We start from the raw sequence: 12,158 nt of genomic DNA on the forward strand, positions 1-12,158 counted from the left end.
AAAGGAGTATCAAAACTATTTCATGAAAAACATAGGTCTTCAATCCACGAGGAAATGGAGAGGCTATTAGCGATTTGGATTAAGGACAGGCAGGTGAAAGGTGACGTAACAACCCAAGATATTATCTGTCACAAAGCCAAGAGAATTTATGACGATCTAAAGAAAAACGTCCCTGGAAGTAGCAGCAATCAAGATAATGAAGAAGAATTCAAAGCCAGCAGGGGGTGGTTTTTTAGATTTAAGAAAAGGTGTGGAATCCACAGTGTTACTATGCATGGTGAGGCTGGCAGTGCTGACAAGAAAGAAGCAGAAAAGTTCTCTATTAACTTTCAAAAATGTATTAAGGATGAAGGATACTGCCCACAACAAGTGTTCAATGCCGATGAAACGGGTCTTTTCTGGAAAAGAATGCCGAGCAGAACCTTCATTACAAAAGAGGAGAAGAAATTGCCAGGACACAAAGCCATGAAGGACAGACTTACCCTTATGTTTTCGTCTAATGCCAGCAGAGACCTCAAGATCAAACCTCTATTGGTTTATCACTCTGAAAATCCAAGAATTTTCAAGAAAAATAACGTTATTAAGTCCAAACTGCCCGTCCATTGGAAGTCCAATCAAAAAGCCTGGGTGACCCAAGTTATCTTCAACGAATGGATTCTGGAAACCTTTGCTCCTGCCGTGAAGAAATTCTTGCTGGAAAAAGAACTGCCGCTCAAAGCCCTTCTGATACTTGACAATGCCCCTTCTCACCCAAAAGACCTAGAGGAAATATTGCAGGAAAATTATCCTTTTATCAAGGTGCAGTATTTGCCACCAAAACACCACATCCATTCTTCAGCCAATGGATCAGCAAGTTATTGCGAACTTTAAAAAACTCTACACTAGAGCCCTCTTTAATAAGGTGTTTGAAGAATGTGAGTTTGGTGGAGACAATATGACTGTCCGAAAGTTTTGGAAGGAGAAATTTGATGTCCTTATGGCAATACGACTTATACAGAAGGCCTGGGAAGAAGTGTCACAAAGGACCCTCATTTCTGCTTGGAAGATGCTTGTGCCTTCGTGGACCCAGGAAGAAGCAGTAGTTGATGACACAGAAGTGGTGAAGGACATCATCACAGTGGCCCAAAGGTTGGAATTAGAGGTAGAGGAAGAGGATGTAGAGGAGCTTATTGAGGAACATGAAGAAGAGCTGACAACTGAAGAGCTCCAAGCACTTCTGGTCCAGCAACAGGACAATGCTCAAAGGGAAGCGTCATCTGATAACGAGGAGCAACAATCAAACAATCAACCAATCCCAACTGCTGACATTAAGAACATCCTGGTCAAATGGAAAGCAGTTCAGGAGTTTACCAATGCCCACTATCCGGATTCAGCTAAAGCAAACAGGATCAAAGATCTTTACTCCGATACTCTTGTCCGTTATTTCCGGCAGATGTTGGAGAAAAGAGAAAAACAAACGACTTTGGACAGGTTTTTCATGAAACCATCGGCCAAAAAGCAGAAAATGGATGAAGATGTGCAAGATTCGGTAGACTCTTCTTAGTCTGTCTTAAAATTAAAAAAATGTGTGTGTGTTTTTTTTTAAATTATGTTTTTAGATGTATCTAAATAAAAATAATAACAAAAAATTTATCTTTTTTTATGTCATCTTAGCATATTTTATGCTACAGAACGAATTATTTTTTTTAACATGTATTGTTATGGGAAAACGCATTTCACATAACGAACTTTTCGCATAACAAACTTGCTCCTGGAACGAATTAAGTTCGTTGTGTGAGGCACCACTGTATCCTGTTGGTTCTATTTCTCTGGAGAATTCTGATTAATATAGATTTTGGTTCCTAAAAGTAGGATATTGATGTAACAACCTAAAAACGTGGAAGTGGCTTTAGATTAGAAAATGTGTTGAGGCTGGAAGAGTTTTGATGTACATTCTAGAAATATGGATGTTCAAGGTGATTCTGGTGAGGACTCAGACAGAAATGAGGAACAGGTTGTTGGAAACTGAAGGAACACTATCCTTATTACAAAGTGGCAATGAACTTTGTTCATTGTGTATTAGTGTTTTGTTAAAGGTAGAACTTGATACTGATGAAATTGGATGTTTAGCAGAAAAAAATTCTAAGGAAAGTATTGAAAATGTAGCTTGGGCCCTCCTTACTTTTTATAGTAAAATGTGAGAGGAGAGAGATGGATTTAAGAAGGAATTGTTAGACAGAAAGGGACCAGAACTGGGGAAGTTGTCAGCCTATCCATAATGAAAAAAAAAAAATACATACCTTGTTCTGAAGAGAACACTAAGGGTGTGGCTGGACAGTCATTTGATAAGGAGATCAGGTGTGAGTCATAAACTTGATCAGCCATCTCAGCAGAAGCTAGGAATAGAGATGGGCTTATACCAACAGAATCACTGCCAGATAAGACTAAAAAGGACAGAAAAAAATGAGATGAAAGAAAGGAAGACCATCAGACTTTTTATAGAAGCAGAACCATAGAGTTCTTCAGCTGTGAACATGCACTATTCTTTCAGAAAGGGAAGAATGACTCTGAAGGTAATTCAGAAATCACCAGGGCTGTCTCCTCAGTTTCAAAGGGCCACATGGCTCTTGACAAGAGCTGTGGGGACAGACCTGTCTGGAGTCTTGGGGGTGGGATTGCCACCCCTGTGGGCCCAGAAGGCAGGTATCAATTCAAAGAAGATTATTCTTGAGTTTAACATGCAATGGAATTTGCCCTACAATCTCTTGGACTTGCTTTGGAGCCTTCACTCCTTCCTTCTTTCCTATTTATCCATTGTGGAATGGGCATGTCTATCCTATGCCTTCCCAGCATTGTATTTTGAAAGCACCTAACTTGTCTAGTTTCACAGGTTCAAAGGTAGAGAGGAATTTTTCCTCAAGATGAATTAATTGTCTTACCTATGCCTGATTTAGATAATATGTAGATGAAACTTTAAACTTTAGGGTGATGCTGGAATGAATTAAGGCTTTTTGGGCTGTTGGGATGAACAGAATGCAATAAAGACATGAATTTTGTTGGGCCAGGGGCAGAATGCTATGGGTTGAATTGTGTTTCCTCGCCTCACCGCCCTGCCCCAATTCATATGTGAAAGCCTTAATTCCCCATATGACTGTATTGCAGATAGGATCTTTAAGGAGATGATTAGGACTAAATGAAATCATAAGGGTGGAGTCCTGATCTGATAGAACTGGTGTCTTTGGAAAAGAGGAAGAGTCACCAGAGAATTATTTCTCTCCACTATGGGAGGACACAGTGAGAAGGCAGCTGTCTGCAAGTCAGGAGGAGAGTTCTCACTAGAAATGAACTGTGCCAGAACTTTGCTCTTTGACTTTCAGCCAGCCTCTAGAATTGTGAGAAAATAAATTTCTGTTGATTAAGCCATCCTATCTATGGTGTTTTGTTATGGTAGACTGAGCAGACTAAAATACCCATAGATCCTGATTGCTCCATTGCTTGGGTTCAAGTCCAACTCTTATCACTTGTTGAGTCTGGTGAACTTAAATAACTAGCTTGGCTTTCCTGTGCCTTAATAATCACCTCTAACATATAGTTCCATGTTTCCACACAATTTTCATTTTAAATTTGCATATAGCCTTTATCCCATTGTTGAGTTATAGATGTTTTCTGTAGTCTTACGATTATAAAAAATATTTATGCCCTACCCAGTTTAGCTCAGTGGATGAAGTGTCAGCCTCTGAACCAAAGGCTCCTGGGGTTGATTCTGGTCAAGGGCATGTACCTTGATTGCAGGCTCCTCCTGGCTCAGACCTTGATCAGGGTGCATGGAGGAGGCAATCAATGTGTTTCTCTCACATTGATGTTTCTCTCTGTTGTTCCCTCTCTCTTCCACTCTCTCTAAAAGATCAATGGAGCCGAAACCGGTTTGGCTCAATGGATAGAGCGTCGGCTTGGGGACTGAAAGGTCCGGGGTTCGATTCCGGTCAAGGGCATATACCTTGGTTGCGGGCATATCCCCAGTAGGGGGTATGCAAGAGGCAGCTGATCGATGACTCTCTCTCATCGATGTTTCTAACTCTCTATCTCTCTCCCTTCCTCTCTGTACAAAATCAATAAAATATATTTAAAAAATAAAATAAAATGTATGCAATATTGGCTGGGCTTCTCAAGAATAAGAGACATTTTTTAAAAAAAAGATCAATGGAAAAATATCCTCAGGTGAGGAGTAACAACAACAAAAAAAATTTATACATATAGTTTTATTTTCTTTTGAATTTTTCTCTTAGGATTGACACTCAGGAGCTAACCACTAGGTCAGAGAATATAAGTATTTTGATTACTGCTTATTCATATTGCCAAATTGCTTTCCAAAAGGACCAAACCTTATGGACTTATTTCATAGCTGTCAAAAACTTTCTATTTATTATTTCACTTTACATTTCCTTTACTATTAGTGACTTTGAAACTTCCCCCATATGTTTATTTACTCTTTATATGTCCTCTTGTGTGAATTATTTTCATGTTCTTAGTTTATTTTGCTAGTGTATTCTTGATACCCCTATACATAAAGATATTAATATTTTTCTATCATATTTTATGTACATATTTCCTTAACTGTTTATTCTTTACTTTTTATATTGTTCCTTATCTCTTTACTGAAGATTTTAAATATATAGTAAATCTTATTGAGTTCTATCTTTTTAAATTTTCAGAAACTAAAAAAGAAATCAAGTCATACTCTATTAAAAAAATAAACACCTGAATAAGAGAAAGTTAAAATTATCCCAAAGAACATCTAAAAGAAATCACAAGTCTTTTTTTCAAAGTTTCTTATGATTGTATTTTTATTGTTTATTCTTTATTTTTACATATACCAGAAGATGTAAATCTAAATTTTCCTTTCCTAATTATTAAATAACTAGTGGCCTGGTGCACAAAATTCATGCACATTAAAAGGGAGTTTGAGGAAATATTTTAATATTGCTACTTGCCCTTTCTCTATAATAGAAGTGTCAGAGATGAAAGAAAATTAGTAAAATGTATATAAAATCTCCCTCCTGTCAGAGTCTGGGGCATGCCATGGGACCTAGAGTCAAGTCCCCTCCCACCACCTGCAGATGCTTTGAAAACGCAGGAGACCCAGACCTGGCTGGCCCCAACCTCATCAAGTCCCTCTAGGCAGGGGGCATAGCCTCAGGTCCCCCATCAAGCCCCACAGGGTGGGGGGCATGGCCTGAGGTCCCCTGGCCTGGCACTGGTGTGGAGGGCATAGCCTGAGGTCCCCTATCAAGCCCTGTGGGGCAGGAGGTGTGGCCTGGGGTCCCTTACCTTGCCAGGCGCCATGCAGCCTCAGGTCCCTACTGTTTGGCCATGATGTTATGGTGTCCTGGCTAATTTGCATATTCCTCTATTAGATAGATTATTCTAATATCAATAATGAAATATTCTTTTCACTCCTCTATTGGTGTACTAGTATACTTCTCACTTCATTATATAGGAAATTATAGAATTATTAGAGGCCAGGTGCATGAAATTCATGCGGGGGGAGGGGGGTTCCTCAGCCCAGCCTGCACCCTCTCCAATTAGATATATTTATGTTATATTGATCTATATTTGGATAAGCACCAACACATTTCCATTATTGTTACTTTATAAAAGGTTTTAATATCTTGTGGAGTTCCTACCTCTTTCCATTATTGTCCTGACTGTTCAGAACTTTCTTTGATATTACTCTGTATATTTTCTTGGTAGTATTTTTGAAGTCACCCAGAAGAATAAAGACTGGAACATAGTTATGGTGCTTCCTTCTATATTCTTCTTCTTCTAGGTGCTCAATAAACATTTATGGAATGAATAAAAGTTAAAAGGAAAATATACAGCATGGTGTTTGATTGCTGAGAGATACCAATGTAAAAGCAAATTTATGTCTGCTTGTCTCAAACCCCAGACACTTCCAAAAGATATAGCTAGAGTATTTGACAAATTATGTTTTGCTGTTGAAGAATTATTGTTTGTTTATGCATGAAACTAATATTTATTGAGTACCAGTTATATCCCAAACATTGTTCTAGGCACTGGGGATAGAGCAAATGAACAAAAAGGATCTATAAAATGCACAAATGAATATATTATAAAAACCAAATAAGTAAATAAATACATATATAAAAATGTCACCTCAATAAATTTAATAAAAACTAAAAACTAAAAGAACAACAAGTATAGAATAAATACATAATAAAAATAAACAAATATATAAGTAATAAATATAAAATATAATATCGGGTTGATAGAAATGCTCTAAAGTAAAATAAATTAGGCTGAGGACATAGGGAGTGACTGGGATAGGGATAAATTAGAAGGGACAAAATAGGTTTCTCTATGGAGGTGTCTTTGAACTAAAACCTGAATAATGAAAAGAGGCAGACACGGGAAAACCTGTGAGAAAAGCATTGTAGTAATAGAGAACAGCCAGTGTTAGTGATCTTAATCAGGAATAAATTCTATATTCAATGAAGAAAAAGATAGCTATTGTGCTTAGAGACTAATGGACAAGGGGGAAACTGGTAGCAGATGTTACTCAGGCCTGGGTTCCTCTTTGCCTCTAATCCTGAACTTCTCCCTTGACTCAAAAGAGAAAAGTTCTGGGGAAGTGTAGGCTTTTTCCCCATGATCATAAACCATCCAAATCATACTAAATGGCAAGTGTTATGACTAGCTCTTTGAGACCAATGTTTGCAAGTCAGCGTCTGGTGGGTTATTGGCTTGGAACTATCAGGCCTAGAATCATCAGGCTTTCATCTACTCCAGGAGAAGTAGAATCTGGAGTTGCTATCTGGGAGGATTGGGTTTCCTTCCCCATACACAAATGTTCCTTTGAACTTAGATAGAAAAAAAATGGAACTAGTAGTAATTGTTTTGCACAAAGTGTCTGATTATCAGTAACCCATCATCTTTGAGAAATCAACTTCATATTTCAGGGTTGGTTTCCTCCCTATCAATAAAATGGAAGCCTCCTATACAAGAGCACTATGCAAAAAAGTAAATACATGCCTATAATGTAAAAATAAAAATAAAAAAATCCAATTTAGTGTCTAAAAACATTCTATTTGCACACTGAAATTCCATTAGAACACAACTCATTAGGACCTGCAAGTAATTATACATGGCATGGGCACACAGCCTCAGAATGTATAAAGCACTTTTGCTCCCATTAATTAATTTATCTTTACAACAAATCTATAAGATAGAGAGCATTCACTCTGTACTGGTCAGGAAAGTGTAGGTTATACTAGGGTAACAAACAACCCCAGAATCTCAGTGGCTTAAAACTGGAAAAAAATTTACTCATTCTACATGTTTATTGCTGGTAAGTGGAGGACTCTGGTTCATGCCATGTTCACATAGAAATCCAGGCCAATGGAAGCACTACCATTTGTAATGTTCAGAAGTAGGGGAAAGAGAAGACAGAACCATGCAATCTCTTAAATGCTTCTACATACAATACTTCCACTCATATTTCATCGGTCAGAATGAGTCAATGGCCACATTTAACTTCAAGGGGGCAAAGAATATATAATATCCATGTATGTCTGAAAGTAGAAAGGAACTGAATATTGGTGAACGGTAGTAATTTCTACTAAAGCCTCATTTTATAGCTGAGAAATCCAAAACTCAGGGGAATGACATGATGGAAGTTATTTGTATTGTGGACCAAGCTTGCAAAAAATTATTTTTAGCTGTCATTACCAAGAGAAAACATGCTTTCATTTTCAGAAAAACAGGTTCTCAGCAAAACAGAAACAGAGGCATGGATGCATGGAACAAACTGGCAGCTGTCAGAGGGGAGAAGAGGGAGGCGCAGGATGAAAGATGGTGAAGGGATTAGACAGAAAACTTCTATACTAATAAAAGGGTAATATACTAATTAGAGCGGGACACCTTCTGGGAGACCTTCCGGATATCCTTCTGGACAAAGCCATGATGGCAGGGCCACAGCAGAGGTGGTTAGGGGTGATCAGACCAGTGGGAGAAGGGCAGCTGGGGGTGAGCAGGCCAACAGGGGGAGTCAGTTGGGGTCAAGAAGGCTGGTGTGGGGGGCAGTTGGGGACGAGCAGGCCAGCAGGCAGAGTGGTTAGGGGAAATCAAGCAGGCAGGCAGATGAGTGGTTAGGAGCCAGTGGTCCCGGGTTATGAGAAGGATGTCTAACTGCTGTTTTAAGCCTGATCTTACAGGGATCAGGCCTAAACCAGCAGTCGGACATCCCCTAAGGGGTCCCAGACTGGAGAGGGTGCAGGCCAGGCTGAGGGACCCCCTCCCTCCTGTGCACAAATTTTGTGCACTGTGCCACTAGTATATACATAACACATAGACACAGACAACAGTGTGGTGCTAGCCAGAGGGAAAGGGGGTGAGGGTAGGTGAGGGTGGGAAAAGGAGGGGATGGAGACTGAGAGACTTTGCTTGGGGCAGTGAGTGCATGACACAGTGTGTAGATGATGTTTTATTGAGTTGTACACTTGAAACCTATATGGTTTTGGGAATTAATAAATTCCCAATAAATTCAATTAAAAAGAAATAAAATGTAAATATATTCTACCAAAAGAAAAGAAAAGAGGAAAAGACAATAAAAGAAAATATAAAAATATGAGAACTCAAGCTTTCGGTTCAGTCAATCCTGGGTTCAAACCCCAAATTATGCCTCTTACTAACAGAGTACTTCAAGCAGGTGAGATCACTTCTCTGAACCTTCATTTCCTCATCTATAAAATGGGATAAAGCCGTGGTTGGCAAACTGCGACTCCCGAGCCACATGCAGCTCTTTGGCCCCTTGAGTGTGGCTTTTCCACAAAATACCACGGCCAGGGCAAGTCTATTTTGAAGAAATGGCATTAGAAGAAGTTTAAGTTTAAAAATTTTGGCTCTCCAAAGAAATTTCAATAGTTGTACTGTTGATATTTGGCTCTGTTGACTAATGAGTTTGCCGACCATTGGGATAAAAGATTAAATAGAAAACTTGCAGGGTGATTGATGATTGGAGTTAATGTGAATAAAGTGCCTGAACCGAACTCAGTTATTCTTATCCCAAATTTATTCCTCTTTCCTCTGCTAGGTATGCCAGAATATGGGAATGCTGTGGAACAATTCTTAGGATGATTCTTCTATGGATTTCTATTTTTCACTGTGACATGAGAATCAATGAGAAGATATGAAAGAATAAGGAAACTTGAGACAAGAAGAAAGGTAATTTTTACCATGAATTCAGAAATGCTTCTTCTCTTTTGCAACGTCCTCTCTCATCTCCTTTGCCTGGTCAATCCTTTCTTGACTTAGATAAATCCAATCATTTTTTTTTTCTGACAAGTGTTCCCAGTCTCCCTTATGCTGAATTTGATGTCTTTTCTCTGAAAAACCACTCCCAATATCTTGTGCATAGGTCTATGTTAGTACTCATCACAATCCCTTGTAAACTCTTGGCATATAGCAAGTGCATAATGAATATCTAAGGAATAAATAAGATCATTACATGGCATATAAATACTTTCTTGATTTTTCTTTCTACCCTTATTTCTCCCTTTCCATCTCCTTATCCTGTCACTCCAAAAATACTGTGCTGTTTATGGACCCTGAAATCCCTCAGAATCTCCAGGTCTCTCCATCTTTGCACATATTGCTTCCTCTGCATGGCATGCTCTCTCACCACCTTTTAAACACTTAATCATCTTTTAGCAGAGTCTGGGGACCTAGTAATTTAAAGCATAGGCTCTGAAGCCAGGCAGGCTGAGTTTAAATTTCAGCTCTGGTTATTAGCTGTGTCACAGGAAAATTATCTAAATTCTCTGGGTCTCTGTGTCCCCATCTATAAAATAGGGCTAATAAAAGTACCTACCTAATAGACTTGTAATGGAGATTAAATGAGTTAATTCATTTAAATTGTTTACAAGCATATGTGGCACACAATAATATATATATGTTTGCTCTTATCATTTAAATCCAAGCACAAACACCACCTCCTTTATCTAAGCTGGGATCACAAACCACTAGCTTTCAGGCTACATTTTATTAGGACCACATGGTACATTTACATTTTTTTTAAATTAAAATGCCTTTCAGTTTAGTATAATCTTCAGCACTCCCTGAATTTACCTGTTTGTTTCATTTGCCCAGTACTGAAAGCGTTGGGTTTGCAATTTTGAGTGAGCATATCTCTTTTCTGAATCCTTTCAGACAGGGTCCCACAGGATTTGCACATCTTCATTGAAGCAGTTCTACAGACTGCTGATTGTTTTCTTGTTTGAGTCTTCACTCCCCTGTGAACTCCTTTACTAGTAGTATAGGAATGGTGATCAATAGGAATTGCTAGCATCTAGAAAGGTGCCTTACACAAAGAAATGCTAAATAAATACTTGTTGAATGACTTGTTAGATGGATGGAAAAAAAATGAATAGTTTGGGTAGTCCTAGCCCCTATTGTCAATTAAGAAAGGCCCTGGAGAGAGCTACAGGGCTTCTTTGCAAGCAAGCTTAAACTTTAAAAACCATCCACAAGGAGCTTTCTGGTCCTGGCTGGGAAATTTAAAAAGCTCTCTTTAACCCCTTTCCTCCGAGGCCACATCTTCTTTGACAGTCATTAATAGGATCAAACTAATGGGGCCTAACCACAAAGGCAAAAGAAGCAAAACACAGCACGACTCCCTTTTCCTTTGTAAGTAATTTGAACATTATTAGGATAAGAGCTGAAGTTTCCTAAAATGAAAAGACATACAAGGTTTTTTTTTTTATGATAAGAAGCTCAGGGTTTACATAAAATTGTTCCCAAACAACATTCCATCATTTCATCTTTAGAAGTGATGAGTTATTTTTTCTAAGTTAAGAAAGTGTGTGGGGAAGTCTATATGTCACATGGTTAGGACCTTAAGCTGTGAGACCCAGGGCACAGATTTAAGGACAAGGCAGGCTTCTTAGATTTATTCTACTCTGTGTTTGGAAAATGTACCTTTAAATAGGTGGACATACATTTAGGTCTATATATCATGCTTTCCTGCTGGTAATAGTGTAATCCGATAGAAGGATTCCTGGATTTGGAACCAGACAAAGCTGAATTGGAGCCTATGGCAAACAGATGTTAAATTGGCAACCATAATATCCACTTTCTGGCATTCATGCCCTTGTGTAATCCCTTCCTCTTGAGCAAGAGTGTAGCCTATGACTTGCTCCTTACCAATAGAATATTGCAAAGATGATCGCATGTCACTCTCACCTTTATACTCTGTTATATATGACACTATCTTGCTAGCAGACTTGCTCTTTCTCCCCTTGCTGGTTTTGAAGAACAAACTGCCATGAATCCTATAGCCACAAGGTGCTGAATCCTGCTGATAACCACATGAATGGTCGAGCCACCAGATGAGAACTCAGGCCTGGATGACTTCTTGATTGTGGTTTTGCAAGATGCTAGTAATCCATGCCCATATTTCAACAAAAAGAAATTGTGAGATAAATGTACGGTGCTTTATTAGTAAACTGCTGAATTTCTGGTAATTTGTTTCACAACATAGAAAACTAAAACAGAGTCCTGGCTCCACCACTCACTTGCTGTGTGACTGTGGGCATGTTCCTTGATTTGTTCATCTGTAAAATATGAAATCATGGCCAAGCAAATGCTTCTTCTCTGCCTCCCTTTCAGAAGTACTTTAGAATTCAATGAATATAAGAGTTCTTTGTAAATCATAGAGAATTATCCAAATGTGAGTAGTGATGGTTATATTTCTGTTTACACTCCCCAGGGCCTAGCAGCTCAAGCAAGTAACCTTGAAAAAAGAGAAGATGGGCAATATACAATGGAAGAACTACAGTGGCCTTAAGACTGACACTGGCTTGTTTGGCCCAAGTCCTAATATATTTTATAAAAACAATTCCGATGGCAGATTGAAACAGCTCAAGCTATTTGGAAAACTTCCTAGCTAAGTCTTTAAGGTGTCTTGCTCCTTTGGCCTCGGACTACTCAGTACTAGTGCAATGTCACACACCTTTTCTTTCCACCCATCCCACTCCCAAACTATCACTTTATAGAAGTCAGCATCAAAGGACATTTTCCAGTAGCCTCATTACTCCTGGGTCACTGCCTGAGGCCATAGGAATTATATGGGGACATGATGACCTGTATCTCTTACCTGGTCAAGC

General features: G+C 38.8%; 1 long non-coding RNA gene across 1 annotated transcript in view; it reads left to right on the top strand.

The window, feature by feature from the left end:
* Positions 1–2,285: 2,285 nt before the first annotated feature.
* The window catches only part of LOC123651060, a 46,073-nt gene continuing 36,200 nt past the window's right edge, over positions 2,286–12,158 (top strand). Inside the window, exon 1 of the long non-coding RNA XR_006739523.1 lies at positions 2,286–2,552. This is a non-coding gene — a long non-coding RNA (uncharacterized LOC123651060). The remainder of the gene's footprint in view (positions 2,553–12,158) is intronic.

Source organism: Pipistrellus kuhlii, unplaced genomic scaffold (genome assembly GCF_014108245.1).
Source record: "Pipistrellus kuhlii isolate mPipKuh1 unplaced genomic scaffold, mPipKuh1.p scaffold_m20_p_32, whole genome shotgun sequence".
NCBI classification, from domain to species: domain Eukaryota; kingdom Metazoa; phylum Chordata; class Mammalia; order Chiroptera; family Vespertilionidae; genus Pipistrellus; species Pipistrellus kuhlii.